The 23,645-nt window shown below is 39.3% G+C and overlaps 1 long non-coding RNA gene across 1 annotated transcript in view; it reads left to right on the forward strand.

Annotated features, from left to right (window-relative positions):
- The window catches only part of LOC116690285 (uncharacterized), a 24,154-nt gene extending 992 nt beyond the window's left edge, over positions 1–23,162 (forward strand). The window contains exons 2-4 of the long non-coding RNA XR_004332222.1: positions 10,452–10,457; positions 21,741–21,747; positions 23,062–23,162. This is a non-coding gene — a long non-coding RNA (uncharacterized LOC116690285). The remainder of the gene's footprint in view (positions 1–10,451; positions 10,458–21,740; positions 21,748–23,061) is intronic.
- The last annotated feature ends 483 nt before the right edge of the window (positions 23,163–23,645 follow it).

Raw genomic sequence — 23,645 nt, forward strand, 5'->3', positions numbered from 1 at the left:
CTTATGACCTCATAAGGAGCAAGATTCCAGATTGGCCCATCTAAGCTTTTGTTTTCTCAAAGACAGAGCAGGATGCCCAGGGCTCGGTTTACACCTATAGCCATTTCTAGCCACTGGAGGACCATAAGCAGGCTGGGGCAACTCACATTAATGTGAAAAAACCTCATAAGTAAAATTGTCAGGCCATGGGACATTTAAATATACCTTGTCTTCCTCTGTCCATGGTGCTGAAGTACTGCCCACAGTGCTGAAACATTAGTGTAGAATGAAGTTTGTGACAGTGTATTTGGACCAATTTCAGCATATCAGGCTTCCACAGAGACAACATGTCAGCTGTCTTTGTGTGCTTGTGGATTTTCTTCTCTGGGAAATGTGTTTGGTTTGTTGAGCCTGTTTATGTGTGCTTCTTTGTGTATCTATGCGTATGTGTATGAGTGGGTGTTTTTTATACCACAACAATATTACGAAACTGTTGCTGCTGGTCGTGACAGAACAATAAACCAAAAGACCTGACTGAAATATAGTTAGAATAGTTTTCAACTATCACCCCAGTTGTATAGTTATTTGGTTTCAAGCAGAGAAAATTGGTCAATTAGGTGTGGCACATTATGTTACTGCTTCAAATCCAACAAGAAAATACACACATCCTTTTACAATATTTCGTACAAGTTTCATCACCACAGAGAGGGTCTGAGTATTAGCTTTTTAAATGTTAAGTGTTTGAAAATGCATTTAAATTATTATATGAAAGGGATTTAAACAGTTGCTGTTTTCCAGAGGAGTTTCCATGAAAGAACAGCTAAAATCTCAAAGCCCCTAAAACCTATTTCTCAATTTGTTTAGACTTTACCCCAAGAACTCTTCATCCGGACTGTGAGAGTGGTTTGATCTGGTTTGATTGACAGCTGATGCACAGAAGTACAGGACATCACCCTTTTCCAAGTGAGCCCCGCCTACTTCAAACCTGTGACAAGAGCACAGAGAAACAAAGGAATACAGAAATCTCTCTAGTCAAATAACGTACACTGTTTGGTTGAAAACATGTAGGCTCACATTACTCATAGTAGGAAGCTGATTGACAGGGCCTTAAACGACTATGTGGACAATCTTTTGGAAAACATGTTCTCCATAATCGTTAATTTGTTTGCTCCCCTGTAATTTACAACACGGCAGAGAGACAAATTTGACATGTTGGCATGTTCACGACCTGCTGTGTATGAAACAGAAAAAAGGCTTTTCCGGCTCTGCTTGCAGTTACTGTAGTTTGATTTAGTTAATTGGTGGGTGAGGGTTAGTGACTGGAACTGAGCAATAAGAGATACCGCAGACAAATCACGGGACACGTTTTTACCTCCACCGAACAGAGCTATTTACAGTCGTTTGTTTTAATCCACTGTGAATTTTTCTTGCATGAAATAGCTCAAGGACACTTTTATCAGCTCTCACCCACAGATCGGCTCTCTCCTTGTCTCGCAACACTCCAGGTAATTTACTTAACACTTTGCAAAATCATTTATCATTTTTAAAGAGTGACAAGAACAAGTCGGCGACAGCAAAGGCTACATGATTCTTCATGGTAATAAAAGAACTTTGGTGTTTGATTTGATTAGTATCTCCTGTCTTCTCGTTTTGAAAGCATTGGGGGGGGGGATAAACATCAGAGATTTCGCCATGCAGCCATGGCAACTCAGGCATTGACGTAACTCTCTCAGGAGTGTGTGCATCTGCTTTTCAAAGTGTCTGAGGCTTTGTGAAGCTTGTCACAGCTAGAGGTTAACTCAGTCATTATTTTGAACTGATAGCTGACATGTATAACATGTTATACATGTATAACTTTTGCACGGTTTCATATTTAAACATCAAGGTTCTTCTACTAACTGTACCAACATTTCAGCACACACAAAAAAACATTTTTCAATAGTAGCATGGGAGACAAAAGAAAACCGACAAAATAATCCTTTAAAGCTTGTTTTGCTAAAATCTATCATCTCTAAAATGTCCATTCAGTGGAAAATGTGAGGATGATCTTCACGCCAGCTAAAAATGTTGGCGGAAAAATACCCCTAAATCAATATTTCTTGCTATCAACCCTCATGCTGCTCCCATTGTCCTTATGTCAGGATGACATACCGTCTCACCTGTCCAATTTCAAGTTGACCCATCGGATATCATTATGGGTGGCCCGACAACCGTGAAACTGTCAAAGAATAATAGATGTCGTGGAATGGGGGTTGCTGAAGCTATACATCATCTGATTTTGCCCAACTTACCTTTTTAACGATAGAACATTACAGCCTGTCCGCAGAAATCCCTGCTGTAAACTACGTTGCTATATATAAATTCAATTCAAGAGGGATTTTGCATGGAAACATATTTTCTATGATTAAAGAAGCCAATCACGCTCTTTTGTTTAAACATTCTCAATTTTCTTTTACTAAGTACAGTGGCTCTTCAGGTAAATTGCCTACACAATCACAACTTCTAAGTAGCTGTCTATGGTTGTAAATGCCATCCACGGTTGCACTCTTCTACAGGGTTTAATTCTGCTGTGCCAGCATCCCTGGGACTGCCATTAAATGGAGCTAGGCCATTGGAAATTATCTCCTCTTTCTGCTGATGAACTAATTGTCCTCGTATGCTGTAATAACACCATTAAAATGTAATACACTTGGGATCATTCCTTCACATTTGATATAGTTTGTGTATGGCAGGTCAAAGAAAAAGAAAGCAAGTGCTTCAGTGACAACAGTGTTTACCCTGGTGATGAAATCCACTTTTGAAATCAGGAAAGCTATCCCTTAGTGGGATAAGTGACTATAAAGGCATGTGTGTTTTTCTTCTTCATCGTTAAAAATTGTTTTCCGCGGGTGCTTTAAACAATAAGATGAAATAGAAGGAAAAATTCAAGTATTACTGTGTAGAACTACAGATAAGCAGTAATCAGAGGTTTGTGAAGAAAAAAAGGAAATTTCAGCTAGTGGAAGTGAGTAATACAGTGCTGTCATCTCAGCCTTTGATGGAAGATCTTTCATTTTCTTGGTCACTAATGGGAATTCTGACAGTGTCAGTGAAGTGCTCATTTCAATTCCTTTTTTTTATTCATTATATAATTTCTTCAGGGCCAAGATAATAACATGTTTGCCACAGTATTCTTCCATTTTAGGGATTTTTGATTTTTTAGAAATTCCAGTAATCTATCTTGGCCTATTTGGGGAGATGAAAGTGATGGTTTTAGGAGAAAAGCTAACAATGCACACCAACTTACCCACGCGTTCACACAGACATGCACACACGGCCACGGACAGTTAAACATATTATGGCTTCAGTCTGGGTTTGAGCAACATTCAGTCCTACCAACACAAACAGTTTAAAGTTATTTTTTCTTCCAAAGCCAGACACATACCTGGCCATTAAGGGACATTCATAACTTGAAAGATCAGACGGAGTACAGGGATGGGATCGTGGTTGTATTAAAGTCACAGGATTTTCATAGTGCAGCATTAATGAATGTAGCAGTTGGGAAGGGTCCTCGCCGAGAATAATGAATTTAGATGTGAAAAGACTTTGGTATTGACCTTACATAATTAGTCAAGATGCAATAACACGACAACCTTGGAGCAGCGCACCTGGATAATGAGCGATCAAACAGCCCCATCTATCCACACTTGCCTGTTGAAACAGGCGGCTACCTTGAAGCTAAAGCTTATTAACTCTTTCAGACATTGTTATGCACTCCCGCTTTTACACTCCACAACGTGTGTGTAATGAGTGTGTGCCTGCATTAATACCATGCTATCAACATGGGTCTTTTTTGTCTAATGGAGGCTATCGCCACAGCCCTGTCAGATGAATTCAAGGACTTCATTATTGAATCCAGCCATTGTGTTAATTTGAATTCATTTAAAACTAGACGTTCACAGTACTGATTGTTGTTGCTACCAGGGATGGAGTACCTGTGGAGTCCTGAACTTGGACTTGAGTCGCTATTCTCTGGACTCCTGACTTGGACTTGCGCAGTGATGACTTGGACTTGGACGCTAACTTGGGATTTATTAAATCTAACTGGAGCATTCATAAAATAGGACTTGAGAGTTGGATTAAGTTTCTGAGTATTTTTATATGCAATAGCTCATAAAAATGTGTAACTAAGATATTGTTATGTATTTAGTCTGCAACGGTTTCATGCAGGGGCCAGTGATGGAGTACTTGAGTCCTGGACTCAGACTCAAGTTGCTATTCTCTGGACTTGTGACTCGACTCAAACTCAAACTCATGTAATGGTTACTCAACTCACTCTCAACTTGAACTCTTCTTTGGTGACTCAGTCTTGGATTCTGACTTAAACATTGGGGAAACCAAATTGACAGTTACTGACTAAACTACAACACTGGTTGTTACAGTAATCTTTTTTGTTACGTTAAACTACTTTGTAGAATCTATTTCAACAATTTATTTGTTAGGTTCTCCAATCAGTTACTTTTTGCTAACTATTATAACCATTTATTTATTACTTTTGACCATTTACTTTTTATATATTTTTTACATTTCTAATATCTATTTAAACCAGTTACACATTATTAAGCTAAGGCAACCATTTCTCCATCACTTTTAGCGATCCATTTCAACTGTTTATCCATTAGCTACTAAGCTAATAGCCCATCACTTAGCTTACTATAGCCATTTCTCTATTAGTGTACTAAGCCAACTTCTGTATAACCATTTATCCATTACATTTAGCTAACAATTTCAACTGTTCAATCAGCCTGGTCTCAAAAAATCCCGTGAAATGATCACAAACTGTTACTGTTACGTGGTGGTGGCACGGAATGTGCAAAGATTCCGTATGGCACCAATTGAAAACAATGCCAACGTAAAGTGAATGAGAAGATGATGTAGCATTCAGAACAACAACGGTAACTGCCACAGAGTTTGAGTTAAGGGGCTGTTTTCATTTCACGTAAATCAGTGAGATCAGGTTGGATTAATCATTACTCAGCTACCTTTTTTAACTGTTTTACCTTTAGCTATTTAAAATGTTTATTAATTACTTTTAGGCAATTTGAACAGTTTATTCATTACTTTTAGCTTCAGCCAATATACTTCCCTGCCTAGTTATGAGGTATGCTCAATCACAACATAGTGAGGTGTTACAGCTGACACAAGTTTATATTGGCAGTGTTTTGAGAAAATCTTTCTGTTTTCAAAATAAATTGAGCGGTCTGTCCTTCCTAATCTTTCTTAATGTTTTATGCAAAGCACTTTCAATTGCCTTGTTCCTGAAATGTAAAGTGTAAATAAAGCTGCCTTGTCTTGCCTTCCTCATACCCTGCGGCAACTGTAGAGGTTTCCCCTAAGGCACGTATACGCCTGGTTGGAAGTCACTGATTTAAACAATCTGTTAGTCTGTCTACTAATACTACTACTACTATCTACCACTACTACTATATACTGTGAAAGTTATTTTGCAGCAAACTGAGACTGTTAAGTCAGTTGTTAACTTTCCCTGTATATACTGTACTTTGAAGGAATACAAAGTATGCACAACATCACCAATGCATTACACATTTTACAAAGGTCCAAAACACTAAGACACATTTGATTTAAGTGCAATTTATTTACAGGCCTTTATCAGTGAAATTATGCTGTTTTCTGTTTAGGGAATCCAGGTGCAATCACTGAAGGGGGTGGAAGTGAATCTGTTAATTCATTCATGTAAACTTGGCCTCACTCCAGTTTCAACAGATGATTTCATTTTTCTGAGCAGAATGCCTGATATAATAGGATTACAACCTGAGTGTTTTGGAAATTGTGTGTGGACTTCACATTTTTCTGAAGGTCTGAACAGGTCTATTAGCCCATAATGGCATCTTCATATTTTTTATTTTACATCTTTATCTGACATTAAACTATACATTACATCATTAACACAAGTATAATATTTACCTTTAATGTCAAGGATAATCCTGATTAGTGAAGTACCTAACCATTAGTTGTTGATTGGGATTTTCCACTCAAAAAAAGATGTGGTCATTTCAAATTGAGGCATTGTTTGAGACGAGGCTAGATGCGCCGCTATATTCACCAACTAGTTACTATGCCTGCTGTGTCTGGAAGTGACACTGATGAGTCACAGGTCAAAAAAAACAAAACAATGGGCTCAAGAACGCTAAAATGCTCAGTAGAGCTGACAGAAACTGCAGTGTGATAATTTTCTGTAGGTTGGTTACAGGACCCCAAGAAATGCATTGGACATAGTGGCAAACAGTGGAATGACAACTTCCTTGCCCGTCAGGTGATGCCCTCTGGCTCAAAAATACTTTTTTCCATAGACTTACTTACATGGAGAAAGAGCCATCTGTAAATCAGTAGATACATGTTTTTCAAGTGTGACAACCCCCACAAAATGACTTGTTTTTTGGAACAAGCTTGTGACTGGGAGGTTGTTGGTTTACTAGCCAGACTGTCTATGTAAGGAAAGTGAAACAGCAGCATTACCACACTTTCCATGACCAACACTGAGGTGCCCTTAACCCAATCCACTCCTGTGGAGCTGTTCAGTGGCCGGCATATCAGGATGTGGTTGTACTGGGCAGCTTCCAGTTGTGGATGTATGTAACTGTATGAATGTTATCAGGGCGATCTTGCAAATAAGAGGCTGCCTCTCAAAGAACCTTGCCTGAATAAATAAGGTATATCATTTAATCCCCATTCAAGTTAGTGGAGCAATAAATTGGAATAGTTTGTTGGGCCAGCAGAAGTCTCTGGTGCACCTGCTCTATGGGCCTCACAGTGCAGAAGCAGTGCCTAACATCAGTGTCATTTTATACGCGGTTTAGGCTCCATGATGGAGCTTCATGTGCCACTGAGGACCTTTCATAGGAATAAACTGGCTCCTGACTCAAACGTTGTTTCCAGTTCATTTTATACTTCAATCGTTGGTCATTATGCAACCCCATTAATATAACAAGTATGTATAACATAATAAAGACAACATGCAAAATACTTATCACATCCTTTAAATGTTTTGTACTATAGTGTAATGAATAACTGCAAATTAAAACAGGATGAATGCTGGACTTTTGATAGGTCCATAAACACTCACAATTTAAATAGAGTCATTATAACTTCACTCAAGATTCCTCTTGGGAGACATTCCTCTGCACTCCCCACCCTTGTTACCAAACTGTTAGTGTGTCAAAGAGAGTTTGACTTTTAAAAGAGATGAGAGATTGGCCATGATTTTTTTCTTCGGCCCTTACTTACCACTGCTAAATAATGATAATGAATTCTTCCTGATCTTAACTGGTTTCTATGTGCGACGTCCTGGCCTCCCACCCACAGAAATGCCAAAAATGCACCACCACTATGCAGCCGGCACCTTTAATCCCCATATTAGCACTGTCTATCTCTTCCAGTTACTATTCACCGTTGCCAGGGACGCCAACGTGGAAATAAGGTTCAGTGAAGAAAGACTTATCAGAGGCTCATGTCTCCAAGGCATATTCTCATCGAAATTTCCTTGGAGACATTTGGCAACTACAGGAATGTTCTAGGTGGGATTAAGGATAACTTTTTTCACACCAGGGACCCAGTCACACAGGGCACTACGTGCTGCCGTATTAATAAAAGACTAACTCATTATCTATTTTAAAAATATGATGTTCAAATGCACTTAAAAGTTTTAGATGCTTTTGAGTTTTTTTATATAACTAAGGGAAGGTGTGTCAATACAGGGTTGAACCCTTTACTCTGTTGTACTTCTTTCTATTTTGGTTAATTTACTCAAACACATGTTTTTGTTATTACAAAGTTATCATCACATCCCATTATGTAACTATTAAATGACTGATGGGTTAGAATTTGCATTTCATTCAGAAAGCAGTTTTTGCTTCTCTCTGTCAGTAAAATGGGTTTGTGTGCTTATTCATCTCGATATGTTTTTAAGCATTATAAAAATAAGCCACGCAATTTGAAATGTAATGCTTCAGGTATTTTTGTCTGCAGCACACTCTGCAGAGCACAGTGCCACATAATCCTTGAGCAAATACACAAGTCAAAGAATCTAGAAGGATCTGCCATATACCTTTATGTTAAAATTAAGCACTTTTGTCATTTTACAAGCAACACACTGCACAGGGCTGCGCATGAGTGGGTGTACTGCAGCGAGAACCAAAAAAGACAGCAATCTGCATTTTATTCCCCAGGCTACCTACTCTGAACACAGGCTCAGATACTCAAATGGGGTGAGACCCAAAGAGCAACAAGGGTGAAAATGTCTCACAGGCAGAAGATAGGACATGATAGATGCGCTTCGAACAGAAATGAGGTGCAAATGAGGGAAACAGCTTGTGAGAGCTTGTCTCTAAATAGACTGCGGGGCTCATTCTCTGTTTCATTTCCATCTGAACTTACAACACACTATGAAAAGTTTGTACTGTTTCATCTCGGCAGACACAAATCCTGGATGACATGGCAAATCCATCCATCAGTGATTAGCACCAGTGATGCAAAGAGACGGCAATTTGTTCTTTGACTTTAGGCCTGGACACCTACACACAAAGCTCAGCATGGCTCCTCTCTCTTTCTCTCTCGCATGATGTTTCTAAGAGCCCACTGAGAGCTCCCTGAGCACTACTTCATCAAGCAGGATGTCAAACATAATGTTGACAGTTAATGTGGTCATTTGGTGCATGGCTGGCAGTGATGGCTTTTCAATTAATACAGCCCAAATGGCAAAAATGCTCAATTAGCTTTTATGTATTCTGCTCTCTGATGAATGCTGTGTAAGTGGATGAGGTGGAAGTAATTTATCTGCTGCATTTTTACCTATAATGACTTAACCTAAAGTTGCAATGTTCCTACAGGACCAATTTCTTTATTTCATTTTGTGTCAAGCTAAGCCTCGGACGTGATACAGACTGTTGTCTTCAAGACTTACTGGGTGGTGGAACGAACAACAAGAAGCTGGACAGAAAGACATGTTGGCAAAGCTGGCTATGAAAAGTGAAATTCCAGTTGCAGCACAAAAATGTCTTATACCCGCACAGACAAGAGGAAGGGATGTAGATACACTAGTAAATATCAAACACTGACAGCCATCAGAAGCCATGTGAGACTATGGGCACCCCAAGTGTTGACTACAATTGCATGGCACATGCTGCTTGTACTGGATTGAGTTCTCAGTTGCTGTACTCTTCCTCATTCTTTCATCATGCCAGCCCTGTGTGTAAACCACACACATATTAGTAAAAAAATGTCACTGACCACAGTTATTTTTTTGTCTTTTCATACAGATTGTTTTTTCAAAACAGCAACCAGCAAGTGGTGTCTATAAAACTCAAACTGGGTAATCCTCAAACTGCCTCTGAGACCAGTCTTCAAGACTGCAAATCTGAGTTGGATTAGACAGTGCAAACAAGATTGCCTTGGAAACAGCAATATTCATTTCAGTCCTCAAAAACAGAACCAGCCACACTTTATGTACCGCTGCTTTGGGGCGATGCATGATGTTGAGTCTCTAAAGTGTTGACCAAATACACTTCTTTTCAGGAGGAGAGTAATTTAATAAAGTCGGAGAGGATCTTCTTGAGCATTAGTTCCAGATGTTTGGCCTCAGACGTTTGGATCCACACTGACAGTCTGGGTGTGAATTTATGTCTGCACGTGTGCATTTGTGTGCCAGTCCTTGAGATTTATCTCCTGGTGCAGTTGAGCGAAAGCTAACAGCAGGTGTGAGATTATGGTTAGCTCGTTTTTGAAGTGAGCAGATGTGGTGCTATTAAAGCTTTACCGGATACAAAAGCTGCTCTTTTGCATCATTCTTATCATTCCTTTAATCTACTGTAGTTGTACTGTCCAACATGAAACCAGGCAGCCGGCTTTGTTAAGACAAGTCTTTAAAACTTGTTACTCAAGTGTATGATGGCATTTAAGGAAATTTGTATGCAGGGTGTCTTAAAGACATTTCCTGAATATTTTCTAAAAGGGAAACACATGATTTCCAATATTATCTCTGTATAATAGTATTTTGACCAACAGTTCATTAGCAGCACTTTTTCTTGCATACCGCTACTTCTTGTATGTAGCCGGTACTCCACTGACAGAGAAAGCGTCATTGGCAGAGAGATTGGTAATGACCCTAACGTTACACAAACCTCACTATGCAGAGAGTACTGCGTGACTTACCTCAGATCTTGACGAATCATGAAATAGTAAGCAGTTGGCCCACCCTATCATAAGTTCACTTCTCCACGCATGCTAGTTCTAAAAAGCTGTCTGATGCCTGGAGCCTGACCGTAACAGGTTTTCACCGCTGAAAACATAGAAACTAAAAAGAAATGTGTTGAGTTTGTAAGTCTTTGTGTCAGCCTGGCTTCAGAAAGGCACTAAAAGAACACATGTGCCAGAGCCAGACACTTCAACAGAGGTCCAAGTCCAACCAGAAACATCAGGTTTGAGTCATGAACTTCAAGTTAACGTTAACGTTGATGTAAGCGGAACAGCTAGAGTTAATGAGGAGTCTGCAGCTACCAACCTTAACGTTACCTTAGTCACTGACACTGATGAAACATGTGGATTGCCTGACTGTTGGTCAAGGGACCAACTTGTGTATTCTTGATCCAAAAACAGCTGTCTTGTTTTTAAAGAAAACAAACTGGGCTGCAAAACATGTAGCAGCATTCCGTCACTTGCAAATAATATTTCAATAAAAATTAAATAACAATAAATTGTTGTTATACCAGCAACATCTCAAAGTTTTGTTTTTCACTGTAAAAATCTCATATGTCATAAAGATTTGCCAATTCAGGAGAGTACCAGCTACTTTTTTTTCCCACTTCAAGCACTGCCCTGAAGTGATTTAGTTAGCGCGACCTCACTGTGATTCAGTCTATCAGTCTATACATTGTTTTTTAGGATAATCTTGCATATTATAGTTTTAACTTCAACATCAAATAGTCTATGTAACACATGTATGTACTTACTGTTCCTAGAACTAACCACATGGTTTTATTTCAGTCAAGGGTGAAGCTAGAAGTTGTGAACATTTGGGGCTCAACCCAAATTTAGGGGGATCTCGAGCCATGCTCCATTTACAGAAGCTCTATGCACTATTTATCAAGCCATTTGACAATAGAATGCCTAAAAATCTGTACATAATGTGGGAAAAAGATGATAGTTGCCTAGGTTAAAAAAAACGTCCCGTAGAGCTGACATACTGTTTCATATGTAATTGTTCTACAACTGTCTTCATTGTTCTAAAACCACAAAATTTTGAGGATGACTCATTTTCACTCCTGCCATTTAAAAAAGGGCAACAATTGTCAGAAGTTATTATTTATTAATGTACACTAAGTAGGTTAAGAATTTTGTGTAAACAGCACTACTAATCTTGAAACCTATTTTTAGTAGAGTTCAAAGAATGAAAGGCATTATTTCCTCAGTAATAGAACTTTTGCTTCATTGTTTACCCATCCAGTCAGAGAGACTGAGGGGGAATGACACAAAGTTATTTTAAAACCCTCAGAGATATTGAGTTTTTGAGAAAAAATGGTCGGGACTATTTGCGTCACTTTTCGATGCTCTGAGTTGCAACATGCGTTTAACTGACATCCGTCACAGGAATGGGACAGTTAGGGTTAGGAAAAGATCATGGGTGGGGTTACAAAATGTACGTTTCAGTGACACGCGGGACAGGAAAGGGACACCAACCCTGGTCCCTTGGGTGAAAGTGATGCTGAGAGCCATTGACCAAGCGTCAGTGTTTAACGAGGTGGGAGTGAGAACGGGTTGTGCCGGTACATAAAGTGGTGTTGAGTGGTCGTGGTCATTTCACGTATTTCTGTGAGATCAGATTGGCTGAGGGGAACTGCAAAGTCAGGTGATGATTATATGTGGGCTTGCCACTACAAGTGACCCATTTCACATATACATAGTTATTTTTATCAATTGTTTGTATAAAAATATTGATAAGTGCTGGTTTGAGGAAACATTTTTTGAATGATTTCCTTTGCGCTCATCTTTTAGGAAGCAGAAGCATTTCAGTGAATATAAATTAGCACTATGAAGACTAAGAGAGATTCTTTCGACAGCAATATTTGATCAAAAGATTTAAAGTTGAGCTGTGGATTATTATTCTTCTGACAAGGGAATGACTCTTCACTTCCTGCTGTTATAAATGCCATTCATTTGTCCATAGCTGTCCTAGCGGTGGCTGTAGAAAAGGCTGATTTGTGCTTCATCTCAGACAGATTTCCTCGCTGCCACTCAGACGCTGAGCAGCTCGTAGAGGTCTGGGCTAAATGTTCTGGTCATTAGTTCAAGACCATTGACTTGATAATCTCACCTGGGAAGGACAGGTAATGGTTCCTATCGGCGCAATTATGGCTCATCGCACAAACAGCCATTCCTACTTGTCACGTACATACCTGCTCAATTTCTCTGACCTCGGGAGCTAAGTGGGGGAGCCTGACATCTGGCACAGAGCTCGGAGCCCAGTCACAAAACACGTTTCTGACAGTATTTTCTAAAGTTTAAGAAAACAGTTATGCACATTTTATGACAGAACTTATAGGTGCATATTTCCTTTCTGTTTGTACTGCTTAGCTTCACTGGTTTGGAAAACTGGTAGATTAAAAAAAGAATTGTGTGCCTTTTCTCACAATGCAATTTTCATATTTGACATTTCCTGTACATGTGGTACCTAATAAGTTATTGTAAGATATTTTGGCGTCATTTTGAATCTTTCCTTTTCATAGTGTTCATCTCATATTCTGTGCCTTTGAACCTCAACAATGACAAACAACAGTGGATATGCTAACTTCAAGTGCGTGATAGTGCAATAATATTTGTGTTTAAAGATGTGATTAAAATGACTCTGGGTTGTATTTCCATGTCTGTCACATATCCATGGTCTGGATTCGTTTCAGTTGCTATATCCACACCAACAATTAGACAATAGTTCATTACTGCTGTCAAATGTTTGTTCAATCTCATAATTTTGGTCCTAATTATCGTGGTTTGGTGTTTTTTTTATGCCACACTTAGCACAGGGCTTTACATGCCTGTTTAAAAATGGACTATATGGCATGCCCTGGCAGCTCACCTGGTTGTCATCCCCCCTCTCTTTCCCCATTCCTGTCTTTAGCTGTCCTGTCAATTAAAGGCCTAAATTGGCCAAAAATATCAAATGTATTATATACAATTTTAAATCGCATCCCATGCTTTATTTCAGAAGAACTCTGTGTGAATCCAGTCATGAAACTGCTCTGTTTTTTTCAAAACCCAACCAAGAACTTAAGTCTTTTGTTGCTGGTTTTTAGTGTTCTGTAAAACAAAGAGACATGCAGTTAACTCAATTTACAAAATGTATGTTTTCTCACAGGATTACATGAAGGAGACACAAATACAGAACCTGCACAGGGCCGTCAACTCTGACTATAGGAATATAATTTCCACTGAATCTGTGTTAACAAAATCTAAATTGTTCAAATTTGAATTACATGTTTCATTTCATTCATCAAAACTCTCAATGTTTGCAGATGAACACACAGGAGATGACTTCCTGTCTCTCTGCAAGTTAACACCTTTGTGCTCCCCACACTATTATTTTTCTATTTGTTTGTTTTTTCACCCGCCCAAAATACAATTACAAAGACATCCAGGATAGCATTGTGACATTTTACAGGTAAGTGTTGGTCTTTTTCTCAACCCAACAAAAGGTCACATCCAGTGATAAAGTTATAGGCACAGTGTAAGACATTATTCTTGCCTGAAATACGTACATCAAAACAAAGGGAAATAAACTGGAGAGAAAATAAATTTGTCTTGTCACTCGAGGTTGAAATAAAAAAAAAAGAAAGGAAACACTCTTCCATTTCCACTTGAGACAGTTTAAGTGCTGGGAATGGTAAATTACATACTCAAGCACTGCAATAGCTACCGCACCACCAGATATGTAAATATAGGTCTATTATTGTCTTAAAAATACTTTAATTCTCTACAGAAGATTAGAAAAACAGATCATTTTGTGGAGTTTTTAGAAAACAACAGGTTAACCTTTTAAGTAATTGAACCAGTTACAATGTTAAACTAACCTCCCTATCCTCCTAGGCAAGATGCTCTATGCTTTTCCAACATGACTGAACCTTTAGCGTTCCAAAATTGACTCCTGCTCACTTTAGTGCCCTACATTCCTCGCCTTTCAAATGGAATGTTTTGAATTTGATTGATTTCCAACTTGATCTATCTCTGCACCTGTACTCAACCACCTCCATCAACTTGGCAGAAATGCAACTAGAGAGCTATTGATTTTCCGTGGCCCTGAAATCACTTAGAAGAGGATATATGCTTTGCTCTCACTGTACCAAAAATAATTTTATCTCTCCAAAATGGTTTCCTATACTCTCAATTTCACAAACTCATTTAATTCAGGAGAACATTACTGTGGGGGGAAATTGAACATGGACTGGCTTGGCCCAGGTCAATGAAACTTTAACTTTAGGAGCCAACACTTACAGTGTGTGTAAGTACTGTGCAGCCCACTGTGATCAGCAACACAAGCTGGTATTATAGGTTGCAAGGGATATATATAAAAGAACCCAGAATAAAGAATGACTTGGTTCACAAGATTGTGGTTTTCATAAATACAATTTAAAGTGTGAAACTTCAGTGATTACAGTAATAATAGGAGCCTATGGTCAATATGATGTACTGGCCACACAGTATCTGTTAGATCTGTGTTGTGGACACAGCATTTTTAATTAACCGAATACCATACTATATATACAATACTATACTACGTCAACATTCATTTTAGAATGCATGTTTAAATCTAAAAAGAGCCCAATTCTTTTGCAGTTTATCAGACGGTGTTGCACTGAAATTGACAAAAAAAAAATCCCTGCTCCCACATGACAGAGTGTCATCCACAGCTCTACTCTTTGTGTCAAAGTCACCTCTGGTGTCACCATTTCATGGAAAGCTGCCCAATGATGAGCTGCCAAGTATTAGGCATTTTTAATCTCACTTAATCTCCCACGAGTTTCATCCAACCTTCCACTTTCAAGGAGTTAAAACTTTATGATTTGTGATACACGTTTACGATTCTCATCTTTCCTTCCTTACCCCTTCCTTCCCGGTCCCTACGGTGACATCAAGTGTGCATTTTCCTTTCTTATACATAGACTTACTGTGACAGAGAAGCAAAGTACCTACCATCACATTCTTGATTATTGAATCTTGCAACTCGTTTAACATTTAGGGTCTCGCTGAAAGAAACATCAGAACAGATTTGCAGTAAATTAGATTGAGAACAATCCCATTTTTAAGAAACAAAATCCCATTTTTTTTCATGACTGGGTGTTTTGTGTGATGCCCCATGACCAAGTTTGTCACCCTAAGACTTGAAAACTGCACAGTTCAAGATGATTTAATTTTACAGAGCTACATTTAGTCTGATCCTTTTATCCCCTGCACTAAACAATGCAGTATAGTCACGGCCATGTACATCACATGAAATATACAGAGGACACACGCACAACCACCTGCACACCCAACGGGTCCTTAAAAAACTGGAGAGGGTTTGTGAAGTCTGTCAATCAAATCATGTGTTGAAGAAGCTATAATTAAGTAATTGTTTTTTAAAGCGTCCATATTACGCTCATTTTCAGGTTTCATAATTGTATTTTGTACCAGAATAGGTTTACATGGTTTAATTTTCCTGTGTGTTTAGGTCTCTGTTTTAGCTACAGAATGAGACATCTCACTTGTTTTAGCTACAGAGTGAGACATCTCACTTCTATAATATCTTTGTTGGGACTCACACATGCGCTGTAGCTAGGTAAGATCACATCAGCCAGATAACTCTCTCTCCAACTTTGGTCAGTAAGGCAGGATTAGCTGGAAGACTTCTTCTAAACAAGGTTGCACTTGTGGAATACCTGCAGAACAGAGACATGTAAGTAGTTCTTTTGTAGATCATGGTGAACTAGTGTGTTTTGTAGCAGTGTTTTGCCATTGAGAACGAGCTAGCATGCTAGCACTAGCATGTGTTACGGTTAGCCACTTTGTCTTGGCTAGTGACGTAGAAAGCCATGCAGAATTTGAACAGCTCACCTGGAGACTGAAGGCAGAGGACATTCAGAAATCTGTATCTCACTCAAGTTTGTATGCGTGTGGAAGCGTAAGAGACACAAAGTAACACCCCAAAAAATAATATGGGCACTTTAAAAGGAATTAAATTGTTCAACAAAAACAGACGGTGCTGGGGTGAGTGTAGAAAGCGCAGGCTAGTTTTCTGCACAGCAATACTGAGCCACCATTTCTCCGTCATGTAACTCTGTTCTTTATCTGTCACTCCTGTTACCCCTACATAACTTACACCCTGGGAGAGGCCGCACATGCCTGTGTTGCACCGGTAGAGATTGATGTGTACTGCTCATAGGTCAACTCAGTCTCAGATGCAATTGAGAAAGGGGATATGATGCTGGTAGGAAAGCACAGCTAGAAGCCGTTCTTCAGATGAGTGAAAAATGTCACAGAAAAAGTGACATATCCCACACAAGTTATGACGGAGGATATGGCTTTGCATAGCAAGTCAGTATAGCCTCCAGGTATTCCAAATTGTCTGTGCTGCAACTGCTTCATGTGATGCTTACAAGATGGATAAAGCAACCACAGGAAGTCCAAATAGATTTTTTTTTTCCAAGATTTCTGCCGAATTAACTGAAGCATTTCCAATGTTATAGTCAGTAAACAAATATAACTAAAATAGATTTTTTTTTTTATGTTCCTTGTTTTGTTTGTGCTGTATTATGTGGAGGAAAATGAGTGCAATGTGCCTCTGCTCTGAAGTACAAAGAGCGATTTGAATTCCTGCTGTGCATAATTATGATGGATGTGCATGGGTCTGGGTGGCATTAGAGACGGGGAAGCTGTGTGTGTGTGTGTGTGTGTGTGTGTTTGTGTGTGTGTGTGTGTGTGCTTGTGTGTGTAAGCTGTTACTTAGGTCAGACAGACAAAAGCAGAGATTGTGTGGGTGATCTCTGGAGCTGACAGGTGTGAGAGGTTCCTCATGTAGGAGCATTTTTAATAGATACAAGATACTACAGTGTGCCAGCACTGAAAGAGGACTGACAATTCAGATTTCCTTACTCTGACAGAGAAGAATGCATTCCTTTTTATTCATGGTTCTTACCAGTGTGGGCATGCACAGCTGTTAAATGTTATTATCTTGTTTTTGTGCAAGGGGCCATCCTTGCAAGGGACTAAATAGGAAATTAGTAGCATTTGAGAGTGTTTGCAAAAATGCATCCCTTTTCGCTCAATATTCTCTTGCATAAAGTACTTTTTAAATATTGGATTTTGTATGATTTTTTGGTTTAATGCAAAAACAGCCAACCTTTCAGGTACACGCTGGCAGAGAAAACCAGTATGAGGGGAGCACAATGTTTCAACAGCCACCTGAGCAAACATCAAAGCATTTCACAGTTGTTGGGTTTGGTATAGACACACAGTGGAAATCCTTGAGATTTAGCAACATCTTTGATTCTGATTCCTGTGGTGTTCATGCACTGCACATCTAGAGATCTCTCCAGTTTGGTTTTCTGAAGACGATGTTCTTTAATTCATCTATACAGCCAAGGTGACTCATGCTAATTACACAGTATTTTATTAATACCATGCACCTAATAAATGAGAACTGGTTACGTAAGGCCTTTATCTATTAATTGATAACTACATGTAGATATTCAGTAAAGCATACATAAAATTGTAACTGATTATTACATTCTAAAGGGGATCTATTATACTAATTTTCAGGTTAATTTTTAACATGCTTTTGCTTCATTTTTCTCATACTGGCCATGGCAACTGCACCTGTATTTACCCTCTGAGGAGCTCTGTTGAAGCGCCTGTCTCTTTAAGCCCCCCTCCCGAAACAGCCCAGTCTACTCCGATTGGTCAGCCTTTTCGTATTTCTGAAATCTCGGCAGCAAAAATCACCAATGAAGGCTTTTAAACCAAATAATACACAACCGGGCAGGTTCCAGCAGGAACGCGATTTGGATTTGGTAAACAATTAACAACATCTGCAACCAAGATTAGAGGTTTACCCTGCCGTTAGCATGTGGCTACATGTAGTAAGCAGTGGATTATAATGGAATGTAGCAGCACGTTCTACTGTCTAAAACCACCAATAAAGGCTTTCAAACCAAATACCAAACAATCACACATGTTCCGCCAGCAATGTAATTTGGATTTGGTAAGCAATTACCAACATCTGCAACCATGATTACAGTTTTCCCTAATGTTAGCATGTAGCTACATGTAGCAGTATGTGTAATGTAAATACTACAGCCTTGTACCATATAGAAAACCGGCCTAGATTGACATCACATAGGGCTGAGAAAAATGAAAAACCAGAGTGTTTTGGCTCACACTTTTAAATACCTTTGCTTCATTATTTGAAGCTTTAGCCAACTTAAATAAGAACATCTGTCATTGTGACATTATAGATATGACAGAAAATATGGAAAAGCATAATATCTTTCAATAACTAAGAAAACAAGTGCAAGGCTAAGCCACAGTTTAAAAAAAATGAATGCTTCATCTCACTCAATCCCTTGTTAGTGCATATTGGTCCAAGGTGCCGTGATGCCAAATCCAAAGCACAGTTACAAGCTGTGTCCCAAATCCACACCACATACTACATCTCATCAGGTGGAGTGTTCACACTGGAAATAAAAAAGTTTCCTCAAACTGGTCAGGATCCATACTAAAAAACTCTTACTTTTTGAGTGTGCTGTTGATGGACACTGTTCTCCCACAATGCAATGCACAAAGACATTGGAGGAGTTTAACATGGTAAATGCTAGATCAGATTTGCTAGACGTGTCGACATAGTTAGTGTTTAGGCACAAGGAGTGGGGGTAGGTTAGAGTTAGGGTAAGAAAAAGGGTAAGCCAGTTAGAGGCAGAATAAGGCAAAAATACGGCCAGCCACGAGGCACGTCCTGTGATATCGACACATCTTGTGGATCGGATCTAGCATCCAGGGTTTTTCATGTGCTGGGAAAAAAAAGATAAACAAATTGTGGACAATGGGGAACAGCTTTTGGGAACATAAATATCAAATCCTTGGAAATATATGATTTGTGCTGGCTTTTTGAAGTAGCTGTTTGATTGACATGCAACTGCACTCATCATTTCCTTAGTTAGTATGAAGCAGTTAAGTATGTATATCTTTTTGTCTGATAATGTAAAAAACAATATTCTAAGACAAATATCCTTTAGTGTATAGGCAGTTGTATTTAGTATGGAACTGAGACATGCTAACTGTCTCCCTGTGTGTAAAACAGATGTGTCTCCTCCATTTGACTATAGAACAATACATATGGCTCCATCACATTCTTGTTCACCCACATTTATGAAAAGCTCTTTTGGGAAATCATCACTTGTTTTGTAATACAGTCAGAGAAAACTAGATAATAGAGACGATCAATTAATTTGCCTAGTGTTAATTAATTCATTATCTTCCAATTAAAAAGCCATATGTCATTTTTTGGTGCCATTTTATTCAGTGGTAGAGGAAGTATGCACATCCTTTATTCAACTCACAGTAGCAATACTGGTATGTATAAAATACCCCACTACAAAGAAAAGTCTTGGTTGTAGCAGGAGGCAATATGAATTGCTAATTGGACCCTTTCCCTTTTGTTGGATCCTTCTCTCCATCCCATGGGCGCACTGCCACATGGGTGGCTGTGAAGGTCATGGGCTTCGACCGACCAGACCCGGGCGGCAGAGGCTGGCTCTGGGGACGTGGAATGTCATCTATCTGTGGTGGAAGAAGCCGGAACTTGTGCGGGAAGTGGAGCGCTACCAGTTAGATCTGGTTGGGCTTACCTCTACGCATAGTCTCAGTTCTGGAACCACACTCCTGGATAGGGGTTGGATTCTGTCCTACTCCGGAGTTGCCCAGGGTGTGAGGCCCAGGCGGCTGTGGGGATACTCACAAGCCTCTGCAGGGTAAATTGGGAACTTCTGGAGGAGTTCACCGTCTGACGGACTTTCATCTCAAACCCCCGGCAAAGCTTTTTGTGCATCCCTGTGGAGGCTGGAGGTATTAAACCTGAGTGGAGAATGTTCAAAGTTTCTATTGCTGAACCTGCGGTGGGGAGCTGTGATCTTAGGGTCTTAGGTGCCTCAAAGGGCGGTAACCCCACAAACATCCTGGTGGACACCGGTGGTCAGGGAAGCCGTCCGACTGAAGAAGGAGTCTTTCCGGGATATGATATCCCAGAGGACTCCGGAGGCAGTTGCAAGGTATTGGCGTGCCCTCCGCCCTCCGCCCGGGCTGCGCCGAGTGGGAAGCGGCTGGGATGAGGATCTGCACCTCGAAATATGAGGCCATGGTTCTCAGCAGGAAACTGATGGAGTGCCCTCTTCAGGTAGGGAATTAGTCCTTACCCCAAGTGAAGGAGTTTTAATACCTTGGGGTCTTGTTCGCGAGTGAGGGGACAATGGAGCAGGAGATAGGTCGGAGAATCTGAGCAGTGGGTGCGGTATTACATTAAGTTTATTGCACCGTTGTGATGAAAAGAGAGCTGAGCCAGAAGACAAAGCTCTCTATCTACTGGTCAGTGTTTGTTCCTACCCTCAGCTATGGTCATGAAGCCTGGGTAATGACCGAAAGAACGAGATCCAGGGTACAAGCGGCCGAATTGGGTTTCCTCAGGAAAGTGGCTGGGCGTCTCCCTTAGAGATAGAGTTAGAGCCACTGCTCCTTCGCATTGAAAGGAGCCAGTCGAGGTGGTTCGGGCATCTGGTAAGGATGCCTCCTGGGTGCCTCCCTAGGGAACCCGATACCGGATAAGCGGATGAAGATGGATGGATGGATGGATAATTGGACCCAGTGAAAGATTGTTCTACAGGTAGTGATAACATGCAAGCCAAATCTAGGAAATTGATGCAAGAGTATACAACACCTAAACCTGTTGGATATTTGGAGACACCTTCATCAGAGATCCATATAATATCATGCTATTCTGGTACCCAGTACTCACTCATAGATTACTTTTTGTTGTCTACACAACTGCTTCCTTAGATTTCAGATTGCCAATAAACCCAGTGTAATTATTTGTGACAATACAGCAGCATCATTAATATGACTCAAAGCGACTTCTAACAGGATGGCTTCGGGACTCATCATTAGATTTGCAAGGCATGCAAATCAATTTAGTTTTTGAAACAAAGACGTGAAACTTCTACATATGGAAGATGGGAAGCATTCAAAGCTTTCATTAGAGGTCAAATGATTGGTTTGTACAATTCCATAAAAAAAACAAAAAAAACTTTAAAGGCCGTTTTCTCAAAATGAGTTTTCGCATACTCTGAGCCAGAAATCTCCACTTCAGTGGCAATTACACCAAGCTTTCCAGTTTTATTCCTTTCTATAATTTGAAGGTTTTTACAAAGAAGATTATTCATATATCATTCTTGGCCGGATTTATATAACATTTTGTTCCTAAAAACATGGATGAAAAGATTTCTTTCTGGTTGTTGACAATATTTTCTGAATTTATGGAGTGATAAAAAGTGATTCCCTCCGGAAAAACTTTTTGACTCTAATATGTTAAGAATTTTGAAACCAGGATTCAGATTATGTTTTTGAAATAAATGCAAACAAGCACACATTTAATTGATATGCCTAATTTACATAACAATGCAAACATACCATTTCAGAAAATTTGTAATACAATAAACATTAGTCTGTAATGTAAGTAAAAAGTTTGACAGTGATATCTCTCAGACTTGTTTGTACCATATTCACGTGTAGTGTTACAAACATTTGAAGTTGTGTGTGTACAGGTGTGTGTCTGTGTTCTGTTGGAGCTAAATCCTGCTCAATTCTCAGGGTTCAGTCAATTAGTAGTCAAAATCTCAGATGTTGATGTGTGAATCCTTTTTATTACATAGGATATCTTGAGACAAATACAGAGACAAGCTAACAGCTCTCCCGCTAAATTTGTCTGGCTCTTCGGCTCTTGGACCCCTAGTCTTATCCACTAAGAGTGGGGTCTCTAGGTCACAGTGATGTGATGTGTTTGTGTGCTTATTTCGTTATCTTTTCAGTTGGAATGTGACTGAAAGTTTATGACACTCAGTTTAGGATTTACAGAGCAAAAGAGCAGTGGACGTAAAAGTGGGACGGAAACCAGATTCAGGATGGTCCCTAACAATCAATTCTGCTTCTGACACATTTAGGAGAGCTGGATTATAACGGAATGTACCAGAACATCTTATGTATTAGAACAGAGTATTTCAAAACAACTTAAATTCAACAAACAACAAACAACAAACTATATACTTATAACAACAAACTTAATGCATGACCAACATGTCTTCATTTATGTTGAAATAATGCTTTTACCTTTTGGCTTGAATGTATAATGCAAATCACACACAATGTTTAAGCACATATAACATTTTAAATCCCAACAGTTTCTGTGTCAGTGTGTATGTGCGAGGGTCCTTGCTTGATATAGCCTTATATATTTTGCAGGCAACAGTCTCTGGCTCCGCTGTAATATTAGGGATATTTGTGGTTCTTGTGAGGCACAGCAATTTAATAAACCCGTTTATTATATTACACACGGTGCCTCTCGGCTTAACACAAACAAGATGCCCCAGTATCCAAAGGCTCCAAAAGACGATGAGAAAGTGAAACAGTCTCCGTAAGGAAGGCTTATTTATAACTCCACAGAACTTTATGCTACAGTGTAACTACAACTACAGTATTCATTAGACTGTGCTAAAAAAATATGAACCAATAGTTGTACTGGCAAGACTTAACAATTAAAAGAATCATTTACGGCTGCATTTACTTGTTTGCAATCCTTTTTATATAATGAATATATATAATGATGCACCTCTGCTCCGACGGATGTGTCAATCAGTAAATCTGAGAAATTTCTCTGTTATTTTATTGACAAAACAGCATCTTTAAGGAAACTCACCAGTGCTAATTTTAAGGTGTTTTTACTTGCTACTCCTACACACTCAGCAATCTGGTTTTAGATCACTTCACAGTACTGAGTCTGCACTGTTAAGAGTACATAATGATATTGCCTTGTCTGTAAATGCCGGGAATCCAACTGTTTTAGTCTTTTTGGACCCCACAGCAGTGTTTGACACAGTGGACCATAGATTTTAAGGTCTCATTGTTGGTTTTCAAGGCCTTAAAAGGGCTGGCCCCAGAGTATTTGTCTGAAATTTTAACTTTGTGGGAGCACAGCTGGTCATTGCGTTCTTCAAATCAGCGAGTTTTAGAAGTACCCAGGTCCAGGTATAAACAATGGGGTGGTCAGGCTTTTGTAGTTGCTGCCCCTAGACTCTGGAACAAGTTACAGTACAGATGTAGCTCTTTTTAGGTCCAAACTCAAAACATATCTGTTTAGTCTGGCTTTTAATACGTAGCAGTGGTGTGACAATTTCATTCTTCTTTTTCTTTGTAACATTTTCTGATTTTACTGTTTTCTATGTTAACTATTTCTATGTATTGTTTATTGTATATTGTATGATATGTGTTTTTACTCTTGGTTTCTGATGTTAAGCACTTTGGATACCTGCTAATTGCTGTAAAGTGTT

Source organism: Etheostoma spectabile, chromosome 5 (assembly GCF_008692095.1).
Source record: "Etheostoma spectabile isolate EspeVRDwgs_2016 chromosome 5, UIUC_Espe_1.0, whole genome shotgun sequence".
NCBI lineage: Eukaryota > Metazoa > Chordata > Actinopteri > Perciformes > Percidae > Etheostoma > Etheostoma spectabile.